An 18,668-nucleotide genomic window follows, 5' to 3' on the forward strand; every position below is an offset into this window, starting at 1 on the left:
AGTTCTATTTATGCCTCCTTCAGTTCCATGGAAGAAACACCAGATATAAATGTAATTTTAAAATGAGCTTCGCCCTTATGACTTCCATCTTGAGACTGGTGCTATTTAACTTGCTAGCTCTGGGGTGGTCAGTGAGGCAACCAAGCTGCGAAAGAGACCAAATTATTTGGTTGAGACAAAATCCAAGCACTGTAAGGTGTGAAATCTAGATTTTTATACCCTTGGAAGTGGAATGTTCAATTGACCATCGTATTATTCTTCTAAAAACTCCTCATTCACTTAAAGCAACTGCAAAAATCCCTGAAAAACAGGGTATCACTCTTCCTCGGGGAGTGGGTTTGGGAAGGGAGGGAGAATCAATTTTTATGGCAGGAAATTTGCCCCTTAAGTTATCACTAAACCTGCTGATAATTAACACCTTCCATATCATTGGATCAGATAAGGGAGGGAGAGAATCTATTATGTTGATTCCACCGTCCATCTGGTAGTTTTTCCCCCCGGAACTGGCTGAAGTAGAGCAGCAGTCATACATAACAGCCTCCGGTAAGTCAGCGCAGCACTCCTGTGGGGTTATCAAGCAGGCCAGCCCTCGGAGGCAGAGCAAAACCTTCCGCCAGGGAACTTCCTGCTAAAGTGCTTGCACCGCATCTCTAGGATTATCCCCACAACACCAACATATCATCTGGCTTTAAACTTCACGCCCCCTGGCAACATATACACTAAAAATTCTATTCCCTTCCATGTGCCTCCTTATCCTTTAGCTCTGTCTTCCAATTGTGCCTCCCAGCAGCCATTGGCTGAGGCTCACCCCTCACCACCCAACACCAAGCTGGATTAGCTGCAAGCCAATAGCTGGGGGTCAGGATTAAGAGGCCAGTGTGTGCTTTAATATAAGCTGCCTATAATTAATGGCATTATTAATAGCTTGACTGAAAAATTCATTAAAAAATCCATTAAAAATAAATACCCTTTTACAAAAGGCATTGCCTTGGGTGAGAAAAACAGGGGGGGAAGATAAAGCAGAATTGATTGGTGGTTTTCAGTTCAGAGAAAGACAGACCATAGTTCAAGCTGATTAAAATTGAACATTTGAGATTAAGCACTCTTGCCAAAATATTCTCTGTAGTTACTTAATATGAAAATATTATAAGATGTCACATTTAAACATCTTTTATAGAGAGGACTTGAGTGTGTGATACGAGTTGCATGTCACTGCTATATAAAGTTCTTCTCTAGCAGAGAATCAGTATAGAAATCTGAAGTTAACTGTATGATCCACTCCACCTCTCAACTGCACACGGGGCTTTCAAATGCTTCCTCCAGTTTTTTAACCCCTAACAAAATGCCTTGGGAAACGTTTGCACTGAAATTTGAGCAGCTGTGGACCTTTGGTCCCTCTGTTTAGGACACTTTTCACTCTCTTCACAATCTGGCAAGCTGGTCTCTGTGGTGCGCTGCAGCAATGCTCATTTTAGGCACTTTTCATCTCCCCTCTCGCCCCTCAAGCAAACTCCCCTTCCCCGCTAGAATGTATATGCAAAAGGCTGGAAGCATCAAAGGAACCAAGCCACGCCTAGGCCACGTCCCAGCTTTGCATGGACTTTGGCTTTTTGCTTAGAGGCCCAGATTCTAATGGCTCTCTCAGGGAATTTAAGGCTCGGAGCGGCAAGCCAAAGCCCTCCTGCTACTAAAGGCTAGAGAAGCTCGCAGAAGGGAGCAGAAGAGCCCAGTAGGTCACATCAAACAGTCAAGAGATTCCCCAAGGCAATGGATTTGGTGCATTCGTTTAAGTTGGCCATTAGTGTCTCCACACTGCAGGTTACCTCAGTTTTGAGTCTTGGTCAGTTTCTGTTCTCTTTGCTTCACACAGATCAGCTGCTGGGTGCTTTTGTTGTATGAGAATATCTTGCACGTTTGAGTGTTGGGCTGTTCTACAATAAATGAAGTTTCAGCTTTGGATTAAGGCACATTTCTGTTAGCAGTGCTTTTTTTCTTTTTTAAAAAAGGTGCTGGTAGAGTTTGAAGAAGAATAATAATTTGGATTTGATATCCCACTTTATCACTCACCTTCAGGAGTCTCAAAGCGGCTAACATTCTCCTTTCCCTTCCTCCCCCACAACAAACACTCTGTGAGGTGAGTGAGGCTGAGAGACTTCAGAGAAGTGTGACTAGCCCAAGGTCACCCAGCAGCTGCATGTGGAGGAGCGGAGACACGAACCTGGTTCCCCAGATTACGAGACTACCACTCTTGACCGCTACATCACACCATTAAGTTGTTATAGTAATTGCCATACTTTTAACATTGGGGGGAGGTGCCGGTACTGTATACCATTGATTCCCCCCCCCGAAAAAAGCACTGTCCATTAGTCTTCAAAATATTGGTATGAGCTTTTGTGTACACACGAAAGCTCATAAATAAGAAACTTAGTTGGTCTCTAAGGTGCTACTGGAAGGAATGTTTTTATTTTCTTTTGACTACGGCAGACCAACACGGCTACCTACCTGTAACTAGAACATTAGTCTTCAATTAGGGATGTTAGAGTAATCCATTGAAAATGGACATTCAAGTGGATTTTCTTCCATCCACCTGTTGGACCCCCATCTGGCATGGGCTCTTCCTATGAACGCTCTTCATCTTAGTTTTCTACTATTTAAAATACTGTAAATAAATCCACATACGATGCATAAATTGCTTTGCAATTCACATTATCTACATATTCCTGAATGTATAATTGCTGCTGTCTCAACAGGGGTCTCATTCATTTTCTTTATTTCTGAAATGCTGTTTGTCTGCATATATGCTGCTAGAAACAGCCTACAGCATGGGCAGGCAACCTAAGGCCCGGGGGCCGGATCTGGCCCAATCGCCTTCTAAATCTGGCCCGCGGACGGTCTGGGAATCAGCGTGTTTTTACATGAGTAGAATGTGTGCTTTTATTTAAAATGCATCTCTGGGTTATTTGTGGGGCATAGGAATTTGTTCATTATTTTTTTCCAAAATATAGTCCAGCCCCCCCACAAGGTCTGAGGGACAGTGGACCGGCCCCCTGCTGGAAAAGTTTGCTGACCCCTGGCCTACAGGCAGTAAGGCTAGAATCCTAACCATATCAACTTAGAAGTAAGTTCCCTTGAATTCAGTGGGTCTTACTCCCTTGTAAATGGGGTTATCATTGCAGCCTTCATCCACTTCCTTCTGTGCAAATCATCATCATCATTACCACCAATGGAATTTAGTATTCTTCATTGTGATCTCTTTTGTGGAAAGATGTGATCTCTTTTGTTGCCTATTGACTTCATCAGAACTGCATAGTGAAACTCTTTTGCTGCCAAACATAAAACAACAGTTTAAAGCAGCCAAACATAAAATAATATCTACTGCAAACATTTAAAACATAGGTTAACTGGAGCATTATGTTTCAGCAGATGCACACACAAATGACCATTTTCTGTATAAAATACACATTTATGGAATGATGTGTTGCATTACAAAAATGACATGTGTAAGTGGCCTTAGAATGTCTGTAAAACATTTAATATGTCTATAGGAATCCATACAACCCATAACTCAAAGAGCAAAATATCAGCAGGGTCCCAAATTGTCCTTCCCTGAGACCTAAGCAAGAGCAATAAGACAAGATGACAAGTTTATATCAAATTGTAAAATCAAGATAGCAAGGCTGCAGCCCTAGCTGGATTGAGTTCAATGGGACTTATGTCTATGGTTAGGATTGCAGTAACAGATGGTTTGTTTTATGTGTGGTTTCCTGTGTGTTTTATTGTTTTAAAGAAGATGGCAAGTATAAAAAATACAAAAATTTACAAAAATACAAACCAACAAGTAAGTAACACATTCAGAAGTAGCAAAAGTACAACCTCTGTTTAAACCCTACTCCGAGCAACCCATATATGAACACTCAGCAGCATAAAAAAGCTAAGAAAATATCAGTTTGAAAATAAACAACACAATTTTACAGAAAAGACCAAGACTAAAGCAAGACAAAATAAGAAAAGGAAGCTGCCAACACTCATTTACAGGTAAGTGTAGCGAGGGAGATAGTTTCAGGCAAAGAGAAATACAGGCCAAATGAAGAGGAGCAAGCATTCCAACAGTTTGGGTTCGGGTTTTAAAAAAAATAAATTATTTTTTTAATAAAATGTTGATTAGCCCCTTAGAGACCAACAAAGTTTGTTCTGGGAATAAGCTTTCGTGAGCATGCACACTTCTTGAAATACCTGAAGGTTAGGGTTAGGGATAGAGCGAGAGTTAAGAGGTTATGGGGTTGAGGATACGGTTAGGGTAAGGGTTAGGGTGAGGGTTACGGTAAGGGAAGAGCTTAGGGTTAGGGTGAGAGTTGGCATTGAGTTTAAGGATAGAGTTGAGCTAAGGGTTGGAGTTAGGGTTACAGTTAGGGTTAGGTCTAGGGGTAGAGTTTAGGTTAGGGTTAAGGTTGAGGTTAGGGTTTGGGTCTGGGTTTGGATTTAGGTTTGGGTATGGGTATGGGTTAGGGTTAGGCTTAGGTTTAGGTTTAGGCTTAGGCTTAGCCTTAGGGTTGAGGATAGGGTTAGGGTTAGGGTTAGTTTTTCCATTCAGTTAGGGTTAGGGTTAGGGTTAGGGTTAGGGTTAGGGTTAAGGTTAAGGTTAGGATTGGAGTTGGGTTAGGGGTTAGGGTTAGGGTTGGGGTTGGGATTGGGGTTAGGGTTAGGGTTGGAGTTGGAATTGGGGTTGGGGTTTGGGTTAGGGTTGAGGTTAGGTTGGGATTAGGGTTAGGGTTACATTTACGGTTAGGTGTGGGTTAGGGTTAGTCTTAGGGTTAGGTTTGAAGTTGGGGTAGGAGTAGGGGTAGGTTTCAGGTTGAGGCAAGGTTTAGGGTAAGGGTTGAGGTTAGGGTTACGTATAGGGTTAGTGTTATGGTTGGGGTTAGGTTTAGGGTTGAGGTTAGGGGTTGTGTTATGGTTAGGGTTAGGGTTAGGGTTGTGGTTAGGGTTGTGGTTAGGGTTAGGGTTAGGGTTAAGGATAGGTTTAGGGTTGAGTTTAGGGCTACGGTTAGGGTTAGGGTTAGGGTTAGGCTTAGTTTTAGGCTTAGGTTTAGGCTTAGGCTTAGGCTTAGGGCTGAGGTTTGGGTTAGAGTTAGGGTTGAGGTTGAGGTTAGGGTTAGGGTTGAGGCTGAGGCTGAGGCTGAGGCTGAGGCTGAGGTTGAGGTTGAGGCTGAGGTTGAGGTTAGCGTTACGATTTCAGTTAGTGTTAGGGTTAGGGTTATGGTTCGGATAAGGATTAGCATTAGGGATAGAATTGGGGTTAGGGTTAGGGTTAGGGTTAGTCTTAGGGTTAGGGTTAGCGTACGTTTTGAGGTTAGGGCAAGGGTTAGGGGTAGGGTTGAGGTTAGGGTTAGGGTTAGCGTTAGGGTTGGCGTTGAGGTTAGGGTTAGGGTTTGGGTTAGGGTTTTGGTTGAGATTAGGGTTTGGGTTAGGGTTACGGTTAGTTTTGGGTTAGGGTTTGGGTTGAGGATAGAGTTAGAGTTAGGGTTAGGGTTAGAGTTGAGGTTAGGGTTAGGGTGAAGGTTATTTTTAAGGTTAGTGTTAGAGTTAGGGTTGAGGTTGAGGTTAGGGTTAGGTTTGAGGTTAGGGGTAGGGTTTGGGTTAGCATAAGGGTTTGGGTTAGGTTTGAGGTTAGGGGTAGGGTTGGGTTTGGGTTTGGGTTTGGGTTTGGGTTCAGGTTCGGGTTACGGTTAGGGTTAGGGTTGAGGTTAGGTTGAGGTTTAGGGTTAGGTTTAGGGTTGGGGGTACAGTTAGGGTTAGGGTTTGGGTGTGAGTATGGGTAAGGGGTAGGGGTAAAGGTAGGGGTAGAGGTAGAGGTAACCCTAACACTAAAGCTAACCCTAACCCTAACCTCAACCCTAATCCTAACCTCAAGACTAATGCTAAGCCTAACCATAACCCTAATCTTATTCCAACAGTATCCCTTACCCTAACCGTATACCAACCCTAACTCTAACTCTACCCCTACCCCAACCCTTAACCCTATCCCTAACCTCAACCCTAACCCTATCCCTAACCCTAACGTTAACCCTAACCCTAACCCAAACCTCAACCCTAACAATATCCCTATACTCAACCCTAACCCTAACCCAACCTGCAATCCTAACCCTAATCTGAACCCAAACCCAAACCAAAACCCAAACGCTAACGCTAACCCTAACCCTAACCATAACCGTTATCCTTACCATTACCATTACCATTACCCTTACCCTAACCCTAACGCAAACCCTAATCTCTACCTTAACCCTAACCCTAACTCTACATCTAACCCTAACTTCAACCCTAACTCTACATCTAACCCTAACCCAACCTTAACCAGATCCGTAACCCTAACCGTAACCCTAACCCACACCCAAACCCAAAACTACCCCACCCCTAATGTCAACCCTAACCTAAACCCTAACAGTAACCCTAACCGAAACCCAACCCTAATCGTAACCCTAACTCTAACCCCAAACACAACCCTAACCCTAACCCAAACCATAACCCTAACCTCAACCCTAACCATAACCCTAACCCCCATCCTGACCTTAACCGTAACCTAAACCCTAACCTCAATCCTAAGCCTTACGCTAACCCAAACCCTACCCCTAACCTCCACCCTAAACCAAACCTCAACCTCAACCCTAACCCTAACCCTAAATCTAGCCCTAAAACTAACCAAAACCCAAACCCAAATCTAACCCTAACCCTAACCCTAACACCTATCCTTATGCCATCCCAAACCCTACTCCTAACCTCAACCCTAAACCTACCCCTAAGCCTACCCCTAAGCCTAACCCAACCCGAACCCGAACCCAAAACCTAAACGTAACCCTAACTTTAACCCTAACCCTTACGCTAACCCTAACCTCAACCTCAACCCTTAGCCCACCCCTAAGCCTAACCCAACCTTAACCAGATCTGTAACCCTAAACCTAACCGTAACCCTAACGCTAACCCAAACCCAAACTCAAACCCAAAACTACCCCTACCCCTAAAGTCAACCCTAACCCAACCCTAATCATAACCCTAACTCTAACCCTAACCTCTACCCTAACTCTAACCCTAACCACCATCCTGACCTTAACTGTAACCTAAACCCTAACCCTAACCTCCACCCTAACCCTAACCTCAACCCTAAGCCTTACGCTTACCCAAACCCTACCCCTAAACTCAACCCAAAACCTAGCCACAACCTCAACCCTAACCCTATTCCTAACTCTAACTCTAACCCTAACCCTAATCCTAATCCTAACCCTAACCCCAACCATAACTCTAACTCTAACCATAACCTTAGCCCAAACCCCAACCCTTACCTCAACTCTAATCCAACCCTAACCCAAACCTAACCCTAACCCTAACTCTTACCTCAACCCTCACCCAACTCTAATCTCAACCCTAAACCTAACTCTAGCCCTAAAACTAACCCAAACCCAAACCCAAATCTAACCCTCACCATAACGCAGAACCCTAACCATAATCCAAAACCAATCCAAAACCATAATGTAACCTCAACCCTAACCCTAACGCTAACCCTCACACTAACCCTAACCTCAACCCTAACCCTAACTCCAACCTCAGTCCTAACCCAAACTTCACCCTATCCTTATTCTTTACCTTAACGTTAACCCTAACCCTCACCTCAACCCTAACCCAACCCAACCCAACCCCAACCCTAACCCTAACCTCAACCCTAACCCTCACCTCACCCCTAACCCAAAACCCTAACCCAAACCCTAACCTCACCCCTAACCCAAAACCCTAACCCTAACCATATCGTCAACCTTAACCCTAACTCTAACCCTAACCTCAACCCTAACCCTAACCCTAACCCTGACCCTGACCTTAACCCTAACCTCAACCTCACCCTCAACCGTCACCCTAACCCTATCCTTAACCCAAACCCAAACCCTAAACCTAACCCTAACCGTAGCCCTAACCCTAACCTTAACCCTAACCCTCACCTCATTCCTAACCATAACTCTACCCTCATCCATAGCCCTAATCCTATCATCAAACCTAACCCTAACCCTAACCCTACCCTTACCCTTACCCTAACCTCAAGCCTAACCCTCACCTCACCCCTAACCCAAAACCCTCACCTCACCCCTAACCCAAAACCCTAACCATATCCTCAACCCTAACCCTAAGCCTAAGCCTGACCCTGACCCTAATCCTAAACTTAACCCTAACCTCAACCTCACCCTCAACCATCACCCTAACCCTATCCTTAACCCAAACCCTAACCCTAACCTTAACCTTAACCCTAACCCTCACCTCATTCCTAACCATAACTCTACCCTCATCCATAACCCTAATCCTATCATTCCTAACCCAACCCTTACCCTAACCCTAACCCTTCCCAAAACCGAAACCTCAATCTCTGCCCAAACTTGAACCCGAACCCGGACCTCAACCCTAAGCCTAAACCTAAGCCTAACCCTAACCCAACCCTAACCGTATCTGTAACCCTAACACGAACCTCATCCCGAACACCAACCCTAATCCTAACCCTAACTGTAACAGTAGCCCTAACCCTACCCTTAAGCCTAACTCTACCCCTAACCCTAGCCCTTAAACTAACCAAAACCCAAATCCAAACCCAATCCCAACCCTAACTCTACCTCATAGGCTTAGGGTTACGGATACAGTTAGGGTTGGGTAGGGTTAGGGTTGAAGTTGAAGTTGAAGTTGAGGTTAGGGTTAGGGTTAAGGTAAGGTTTGGGGCTAGGGTTAGTGTTAGGGTTAGGGTCAGGGATTGAGTTGCAATTAGGGTTTGGGTTTGGGTTGAGATTAGGTTTAAGGTTAATGTGATGTTTATGCTTAGGGTTGGGTTAGGGTTAGGGTTAAGGTTAGGGTTAATGTTGAGGTTAGGGTTAAGGTTAGGGTTAGGGTTAGGATTACGGTTAGGGTAAGAGTTGGGGTTAGGGTTAGGGTTGAGGTTGAGGTTAGGGTAAGGATTACACACACACACAGAGAGAGAGAGAGATCACAAATGTATTGACTTGACTGCAGCGAAGGTTGTGTTTGGGTTTGGGTTTTGGTCACCGTTAGGGGTAGGGGTAGAGTTAGGGTTATGGTTAGGGTTACTGTTGGTTTACGGTAAGGGTTTGTGTTAGGGTTATGGTTGGGTTTGTGTTAGGATTAGAGTTGAGGTTGGGGTTAGGGTTAGGGTTGAGCTTAGGGTTTGGGTTTGGGTTAGGGTTAGGGTTAGGGTTTGGGTTAGGGTTAGGGTTAGGGTTACTGTGACCCTTATGTTTAGGGTTAGTATGACGCTTATGTTTAGGATTAGAGTTAGGTTTGAGGTTAGGTTTAGGGTTAGGGTTAGAATTAGGGTTGAACTTTGGGTTCAGGTTGAGGGTTAGGGTTAGGCTTACAGTTAAGTTTAGGGATGCTGTTGGGGTTGGGGTTAGGGTTAGGGTTAGAATTAGGGTTGAGCTTTGGGTTCAGGTTGAGGGTTAGGGTTAGGCTTACAGTTAAGTTTAGGGATGCTGTTGGGGTTGGGGTTAGGGTTAGGGTTAGAATTAGGGTTGAGCTTTGGGTTCAGGTTGAGGGTTAGGGTTAGGCTTACAGTTAAGTTTAGGGATGCTGTTGGGGTTGGGGTTGGGGTTGGGGTTGGGGTTAGGGTTAGGGTTAGGGTTAGGGTTAGGGTCAGTGCTTGGGCTAGGGCTAGGGTTAGGGTTAGGGTTTGGTTTAGCCTTGGGGTTAGTCTTAGTCTTGGGGTTAAATTTAGGGTTAGGGTTGAGGTTAGCCTTAGGCTTAGGCCTGGGTTTAGTGTTGTGGTTAGTGTTGGGGTTACGGTTGAGGTTATGGTTTGGGTTTGGGTTAGCGTTAGGTTTAGGGTAGAGGTTAGGGTTAGGGTTAGGGGTTTGGTTAGATTTAGAGTTGGGGTTAAGTTTGAAGTCAGGGTTGTGGTTAGGTTAAGGGTTTTGGTTACAATTAGCGTTAGGCTTAGGTCAACTAAGGATGAAGGAAGCTTGTCAAATTTTGGTTTCTCTCAGTTTCTTCTTTTCTCAATCTTAAATTTCTGCAGCAGTTTGTGATTTCTTTATTTCATCTCTCCATTTTGGATTAGGTACATTGAAGCGGCAGAACAGAAAGTTAATCCTTCCCTTTTACCCACCTCCCAATCCCTCTGTCTTTAGTGAAACAAATAAATAGAAAGGCAAAGTCCACCAGCTATTTTTCCAAAAATCTAACTGTTTAGATAATTTACTTAACTGGCTGGAAAACAAAGGGACCAGACAAAACAGGAAGAGACTAATAAAGAGAATTTAAGAGAGAGATGCATTGAGAGAGGGGGAAGACAGGGTGTGAAGGACATCTATTGGCCAGGAGGTGTAACAACAGGGAATTGATATTGGCATTTTACTTGGAAAGGGGAGATAGGGGGACACCCAAAGGAGGGTGGGGGAACTTCAGTAGATTATTATTATTATTATTATTATTATTATTATTATTATTATTATTAACAACAATAACAACAACAATAACAATAACAATAAATAATTAATAATAATAATAATAATAATAAGTATTTGGAATAGAACATATAAACTTTAAAGCATATAAACTGAACGTGTGTGCAGTCGACCTTGTGACAGCAGTTGAAGAACCCTTGGTCAATGCATCAAGGATGCTGGACAAAATTCAGGAGCTTGGGCAAATAGCCAGTTTTAAGCTTAATAAAGCAAAAACAAAAATATTGGTGAAAAATATGACAGATCCATTTAAAGAATTGTTACAACAGATGAGAGAAATATCAATAGAAAAGAAGGTTAAACATTTAGGAGTATGGTTAACAGCAAAAAACTCAGTATCTTCAAAGATAACTATATACCTAGGTGGAGAGAAATAAAAAGAAACTTAGAGGTATGGGGAAGGATGAATTTGTCTTTTTGGAGAAGAATATTGACTATAAAAATGAATGTGCTACCAAGAATACTATTTCTGTTTCAATCAATGCCCATGATCAGTGGGGCAGGGCACTTTAAAGAATGGCAAAGAAAAATATCTAAATTCATCTGGCAGGGGAAAATCCAAGGATAAAATATAAACTACTGATAGACTCTAAAGAAAGAGGTGGCTTCTCCCTGCCAGATTTGAAACTATATTATGAAGCGTCCTGCCTATGCTGGCTTCAGGACTGGATATCATTAAAAAAATACAGATATTTTAGATCTAGAAAGTCATGATAATAGGTTTGGGTGGCACACATATTTATGGTATGAAAAAATGAAAGTATATAAGGGATCCTTGAACCACTTGATAAGAAAATCTATTTATGAGGTATGGGAGAAATATAAAAAATCTCCCCATTAGAAGCAATATCTGTTAAAAAATTAAATACGAGAGGTGATTGGGGAATTTATAAAGAGCTGTTAACAGAAGTGGAAGATCAGTTAAAATTGAAAAAGTTTGAAGACATTAGAGAGTTATTAACAGACTGGTTACAATACCATCAATTAAATGATGTCTTCAAATTGGACAAAAAGAAAAGATTTGGTACAGAGATGTCAAGGTTTGAAAAAGATCTGTTGGAAAATAATGTGAAATCTCTTTCAAAAATGTATAAATTTCTTTTAGAATGGTTTACTGAAGATGAAGAAGTTAAATCAGTAATGATACACTGGGCAAGAGATTTTGGTTATAATATACAGTTTTCTTCATGGGAAAAGTTATGGAAAGAGAATTTGAAGTTTACAGCCCACTGTTCATTGAAAGAAAATTATATGAAAATGATGTATCGTTGGTATCTGACACCTAGAAAAATGGTGAAAATGTATAGTGCGCTGGAAATGTAAAAGAAAAGAGGGTATGTTTTATCATATGTGGTGGTCATGTGGGGTGGTAAAAGCTTTCTGGGAAATGATATATAATGAGTTGGAAAAAATGTTTAAGATAACTTTTGTTAAAAAAACCGGAGGCTTTTTTGTTAGGCATTATAGGTGCGGAACTACCAAAAGAAAATAAAAGTCTTTATGTATGCAACGGCAGCAGTCAGGATGCTTCTTGCCCAGAGATGGAAAGAAGAAGAATCACCGACCAGAGAAGAGTGGTGGACCAAGCTGGTGGAATATGCAGAAATGGCGAGACTGACGGGAAAGATCAGAAATCAAGAAGACCAAGTATTTCTAAAAGACTGGAATAGCTTTTTAACATATTTGAGAGATCACCGTAAACAGCTGAAATCATTGGCAGGAATACTATGACAATTGTAATGGAACATTTTGGATACGATGATTATATAACAGATAGATTACAGTAAAAGATGCAGGAATAAAATTTAGAATGGAACCCATGGAAGGGAGGAAGGAGGTCGCAAGGTTCGGAAAGAACCCTGTTCTTTTTTTAATGTGTGAAAATGATATGTTTATGGTGTATAACTTTCATGTAAAATCAATAAAAGCACACTTGACTTTATATAAAAACACACTTAACTTTTACCCTGCACTTTCTAGGCAAAGAACCACACTTTAAAGTGCCATATCCAATTTTCTTTCTCTTTTGCCTTGGTGCTCCCCTCCCCGCAAAACCCCTGCTCTTTAACATTGAATCAGAGCAAACAGCAATTCAGGCTTTCCGAAGATTGCTGTTTGCTCTGGTTCAGCTGTAAAGAGCTGGGTTCTGCAGGGAAAACACAGTGCTTTAAAGTGTGGACCTGGGCCTAGAAACTTGGCACAAGAGGAAGTGTGGAGGAGGAGCTGTCAGGCGGACCCTCACCCTGGGGCCACAGCTGTGTTTTGCCCACAGCACAGCAGGGTCATCAATTGCCTCTTTTGCTTTCTCCTGCCAGCGTTTGCAGCTAAATTAGATCAAACATCAATTTGCAGAAAGCCCAACTGGTCTTTGTTCCATGGGTTTTCCTGGGGATTTGTGGCAAGAAGAAACAAAAGCTTCTCACATTTTTATTGAGTTTATGGGAAAAAATTATACATATAAAACAAAACGATTTCCAACATTAAAATACAGAGTTCTTTCAAACCCTTTGACCTTCCTTCCTTCCATGGGTGCCATCTTTAAGATTAAATTTACTGCATCTTTCAACCTTATCTATCTATTATATAACCATAATTACCATTAAAAAATTCCACATTACAAGTTTCTTTACATCCCTGCCAAAGATTTTAACTGTTTACACTGGTCTTTTAAATTAATTACAAATTTACTCCAGTCATTTTAGAACTTGTTTTGTACATTTTAGCATTTTTACTCGCTGTTAGATACCAACGATACATCATTTCCATATAATTTTCTTTCAAGGAACAGCATGCAGTAAATTTTATTTTCTCTTTCCATAACTTTTTCCAAGATGAAAGTTGGATATTATATCCAAAGTCTCTAGCCCATCACTGCCTTAACTTCTTCATCTTTTCTATGCCATTCTAAAAGTAATTTATACATTTTTGATAGAGCGTGTTCTCCTTCATGGAGAGCACGTGTTGTGGGGCGGGATCGTATAGATGGCCATGGCAGTGATTGGGCTGTTTTGGGTTGCTGGGGAAATTTTGATGTTGCCAATTTGTGGGATGGACTAAGGTTTTATACACTGAGCACGCAGCATTGAGCGTTCTCTTTCACTGCGTGCACCGGATCACCTACCCACCTTCCCTAATTTAGGGCTTTTGCGTTTGACCTTGCTATGCCTGTCATGGGGTCGCCTGCTTTTGGGGCAGGGGCCTGGTAGGAATTTTGTCCACTTGGCTGATTGGCTGGTGCCATTTGGTTTTTGCCTACTGCATAGCAAATCATCACAACTTGCAAGGTTGTGGTTAGACATTGGTTAAAAAATTGGTTGGTGGAGGGGTAAGGATTGGCTGTGACTGCCCCCCAATGCTGTTGCTGCAAGGGAATTGCATTAAAGGAGTCCAGGGGCTCGCCATGCTTTCATCCAAATCCCTGGCGTGGGGCTTGGGCCGTGCAAGCCCCAGGGAGCATGCGGGGAGAAGTGAGGGTCTGGTGCCCAGCTCCATTTTCTCCCCAAAATGTTTTCCCTTACTGGCTTTCGCAGGGTTGCGGAAGTCAGTTCTGTCCCTGGGCGGGGACAGATAGTCGTAACCAATGCCTAAGCAACCACTCGCATTTATGTATTTTAATAAAGTTGTGGTCAAAATTATGCCAAAAACCTTAAACAAAAATTCTGTGTGAATTGTGATTTATTTTGGGGGGTGGCTTGGGGGACCTCGACATGCGACACTTTCGAAATAAAAACTTCTCAGACCTGTGCCTAGAAATCAAATGTAAATGTAAATGAGCCCCCAAAATGCTACACAAATTATTATTAATACTGCTATAACCAAATAAGCTTTTGGGAAGACCACCCCACTCCTGCTACTTTCATAAGGGCTAAGACAAAACAGGCTTCCGAAACAGTATGAAAATGTAGGCGTATTATCTTAGTTGTTTCCCATAGTGCCTATGCAGTAGATGCTGTTCCTGCCAGATTATAGCATGGAGGATTCAGTTTTCATCATTGTTCCCCTGAAAATAAATAGGATGACTCATGTGTAACTGGCTGGGTTGTGTACTGGATGTCCAATCTGGGGGTATCAATGAACTCTCTCATACTCCTTCCCAGGAGGGCAGAAATATTGCTCCTTGGCTCAAAATTCCTTCTTGGCTCTTTGCGCTGCCAGCTGTTAGGTTGAATGGCAATCAAACTCTTTGTGCCTTGGAATTAAAAGGATCCTGGAGGCTATGTTAGATCCCACCCTATCTCTCGAGGAAGAGCGATTCTGTGTTCAGATCATCTCTATGTCGCCTAAGGAGTATTGCTAAATTGTTTCCGTGGCTGCGGCAGGGACAGGCAATGCCTGCCTTCTTAAACTATGCATAATGCCATGCAGCGTGTCACAGTGGCCAAATCTTTCTGAGCATGCAATGGGCAACTGGTATCAAAAGTGCCAATCCTTGAATGCAAATCGCCCACAGGCTGCCACCACTACTGCACATATATTTTTATGGCATGGTTTATTATAAAAAATATATAGTATGAATTAGGGCTGTCAACCAATTTAAGAATTTGTCATCTACCCTTTAACTATTTAATCAATCAATTAGGTTTATAGGCATATCTGTATGACCAAATATCTGAAAATGGTTGCCTTGGTGAAGAAAGGAAGGGCAAGCTGATCCGCAATTTCACAAACAAAAGTTAGAAGAAAACTTTTGCCCATAGAATATTAGAAGGAAAGTTCACATATTTTTATTTTGTGGGCCAGATTCGGCTCACCTGCTGCGCTAGTGGAAGCCAATGTAAGGACTCCCACAAATAATAATAATAATAATAATAATAATAATAATAATAATAATAATGTATTATTTATACCCCGCCCATCTGGCTGGGCCTCCCCAGCCACTCTGGGCGGCTTCCATAGAAACCGAAAATACAGTAAAATATCACACGTTAAAAACTTCCCTGAACAGGGCTGCCTTAAGATGTCTTCTGAATGTCAGGTAGTTGTTTATCGCTTTGACATATGCTGGAAGGGCGTTCCACAGGGTGGGTGCCACTACCGAGAAGGCCCTCTGCCTGGTTCCCTGTAGCTTTGCTTCTCGCAATGAGGGAACCGCCAGAAGGCCTTCGGCGCTGGACCTCAGCGTCCGGGCAGAATGATGGGGGTGGAGACGCTCTTTCAGGTATACTGGACCGAGGCCGTTTAGGGCTTTAAAGGTCAGCAGCAACACTTTGAATTGTGCTCGGAAACGTACTGGGAGCCAATGTAGGTCTTTCAAGACCGGTGTTATGCAATGGGGGTTCTCCTTTCCTCCCCCAAATTCACCCTGAAAGGTAAGGGGAACCCTCACAGTGGTGAGAGGGGATATTATTCCATCTGAGAAACAAAAAATGTTTGTGCTGATGGAACAATTGCATTAGCACAACATTAAGTTCCACCCTATAGGATTATACTGACATACTGTATTGTACCACTAGCACCTTAAAAGACCAACTAAGTTAGTTCTTGGTATGAGCTTTCGTGTGCATGCACACTTCTTCAGAAGTGTATCTGAAGAAGTGTGCATGCACACGAAAGCTCATACCAAGAACTAACTTAGTTGGTCTTTAAGGTGCTACTGGAAGGATTTTTTTTATTTTGACTATGGCAGACCAACACGGCTACCTATCTGTAACTGTATTGTACCACTGTTAAAGGAGCCTCACAAAGCAAACGAGTGTCCTGAACTTACAAGGCCCTGCTAATTACCAAAGTTACCAAAAGGGAAAGGCCATAGTGAGATGGAAGCAGGACTTAGGTTATGTAACTGAATATAAAGAGTGGGAAAAACTGTGGACAAAAAACAAATATAAATCTTACAGCATGTTATTTAATAAGAGAAAACTGTCTGAAAATGCACCATAGGTGGTATTTAACACCAGAGAAATTGGCTAAAATGAACAAATCACTTAGTAATAAGTGTTGGAGATGCACAAAGCAGATTGGAACCTTCTACCATATGTGGTGGACATGTCCAGAGATCAGAAAGTTCTGGGACATGATCCATGAAGAAATAAAAAAGTTACTAAGAACTTCACATAGCAAAAGACCAGAAACATATCTTTTGGGAATATTGAATAGTGATATTCCTAGAGAAAATACTAAATTCTTTCTGTATGCGACATCAACAGCGAGAATCCTGGTGGCTAAGTACTGGAAGGGTAACCAGGTACCGACCAAAGAGGAATGGTTATGTAAATTATGTGAGTATTTGGAACTGGCCAAATTGGCAGATATGATAAGACTAAAGCCAATGAATACAGTCAAGAAGGAATGGAAGTGCTTGAATGATTATTTAGAAAGAAAAGGTTCTAATGTAAAAAATTGGCTGTGTCTAGAATGGCCTCGTGAATGGAAAAGGAGAAACATACATACATATCTATATATTAAGATGAAAATAATACTGAAATAAAGATAAAATGTGAAATGTGAAAGGAAGCGTTGTGAGAGTGATGGAAGTCTATTATTACTAATATTTTGCAAAATAGTGTTTATTGTAATGAAATATTATACTTTTCTTTATTCTTTTACTGTCTACTTTTCATTGCATTTTTTTTCTTTTTCATCTTTATTTTTTCTCTTTATATTATTCTTTATGTATGATTTGGTATTGATATATTTACTTTGCAATAAAAATATATATTAAAAAATATAATAATAAATAATAAAAATTACCAATATCCACTGAGCACGAACAGTCCTTGTTGCAGAAGATTGTTTTATTACAATTCCCCATTTTAATTTGTTGCTCATGTTATTCCTCCTAATTCTTTCTGGCTTAGCATATGGTGCTTAGCAGAGATGGGCTCGCACGTCCTGCGTGGCCTCAAATAAATGGGTTGCAGCTCAGTAGAAAACTCAAAGCAGCCCAATTTACTGCAGCCACCCTTCCTTGTCATTCTCTCCTTTCCCCAAGGATACAGAGGGCTCTTATTATTTTTGGTGGAGATTGTGAAGGCTTCCAAATGGACCAAAGCTTTGCATTCAGACAGAAGTTCCAGAGGGGCCACTTTCCAGTTGCACAGATATCTCATTTGCCACTGGAAGTGCCTGTAATTCCTGGAAGCAGGGCCGTCTTTAGCATAGGCACTGCCAGGGTGCAAAGATGCCCCCAGCGCCCCCAAATTTAGCCACTTCCAAATTAACTACTTTTATTGAGCTTTCTGGGGAAAGGGGAAAGCCAAAAGCCAACCCCCCCACTTTTTAGAGGGGGGCAAACTCAAAATTGTTGAGGTTTTTTTGAGGGTGGAAATTGCTCACCTGTGACAACGAAATACTGCTTTTGTTTCCAGACTCATCAGGTATATTTGATACTACAGAGTAACAGAGCGACAGAGGAAGTGGGCGGGGACATTCGCGCCATTGCTTTTCACTGCCACCAATCAATAGGGACTGGTATACAGTAGGTATACATTTGGCGCCCCCTAGAATTCGGTGCCCGGGTCTCCACACCCCTTGCACCCCCGGGTACAGAATGCCCTGCCTGGCAGCCAGGAGTCATGGGGACTTGTGAGCATCCACAAACCCCAGCTGACCCCAAATGACAGCTCCGCAAGCTTATAGGAGGATTTTCAATACTTGAATTGGGGCGATTTGAGAGAGGGAAGTTCACCTAGTGGGTGGCCAAAGGGACTGAGGTAGCCTTTCAACTCCACATATTGATTTCAGCCAGATTCCTTTGAGCAGAATCCAAAGTACCTTCTTCCATCGAGTTTTTAACTCAGGATTTGCTGACGCCAATGTTTTCCCCTTGCCCTGCAGCTCCATAAACTGCTTTCGAAGCTGAATGCATCTTTCCTAAATTCAAAAAGGATATAGAGATTCTTTCTGCAGTTCTTGCCTGTGAAGACAAGATACATACAAGGTAATAATTCCATATTTTTTCAACCTACATTATCCACTCCGGTGGAGTGAGGTGGTGGTGCTACAGTGGATTAAAGATGTCTCTTTTAAAGAAACGATGGGTGGCTGTGTGCTCCACTGATGCCGAGGGCTAGAGCACAGCCTACATGGAAGTAAAACAACAGCAAACAACAACACCAGCAACATAGAAGCAGGGACTATCTCTGTAATAGAGCAGGGAATCCTTAGACTCAGGCCAAACTGAACATTATGGTAATTGTATGGATGCAATTAATAAACTTGTTTCTTTTT

The 18,668-nt window shown here is 42.3% G+C and overlaps 1 long non-coding RNA gene across 1 annotated transcript; it reads right to left on the reverse strand.

The window, feature by feature from the left end:
- Positions 1–1,827: 1,827 nt before the first annotated feature.
- LOC310703231 lies at positions 1,828–18,348 on the reverse strand. Its single transcript, XR_014524018.1, has 3 exons — positions 18,213–18,348; positions 2,503–2,644; positions 1,828–1,931 (listed from the first exon to the last, which is right to left on the reverse strand). It is a non-coding gene; the product is annotated as an uncharacterized lncRNA (long non-coding RNA).
- Positions 18,349–18,668: the final 320 nt, after the last annotated feature.

This window comes from Podarcis liolepis, assembly GCF_965112155.1.
Source record: "Podarcis liolepis genome assembly, chromosome: 3".
Classification (NCBI taxonomy): Eukaryota; Metazoa; Chordata; class Lepidosauria; order Squamata; family Lacertidae; genus Podarcis; species Podarcis liolepis.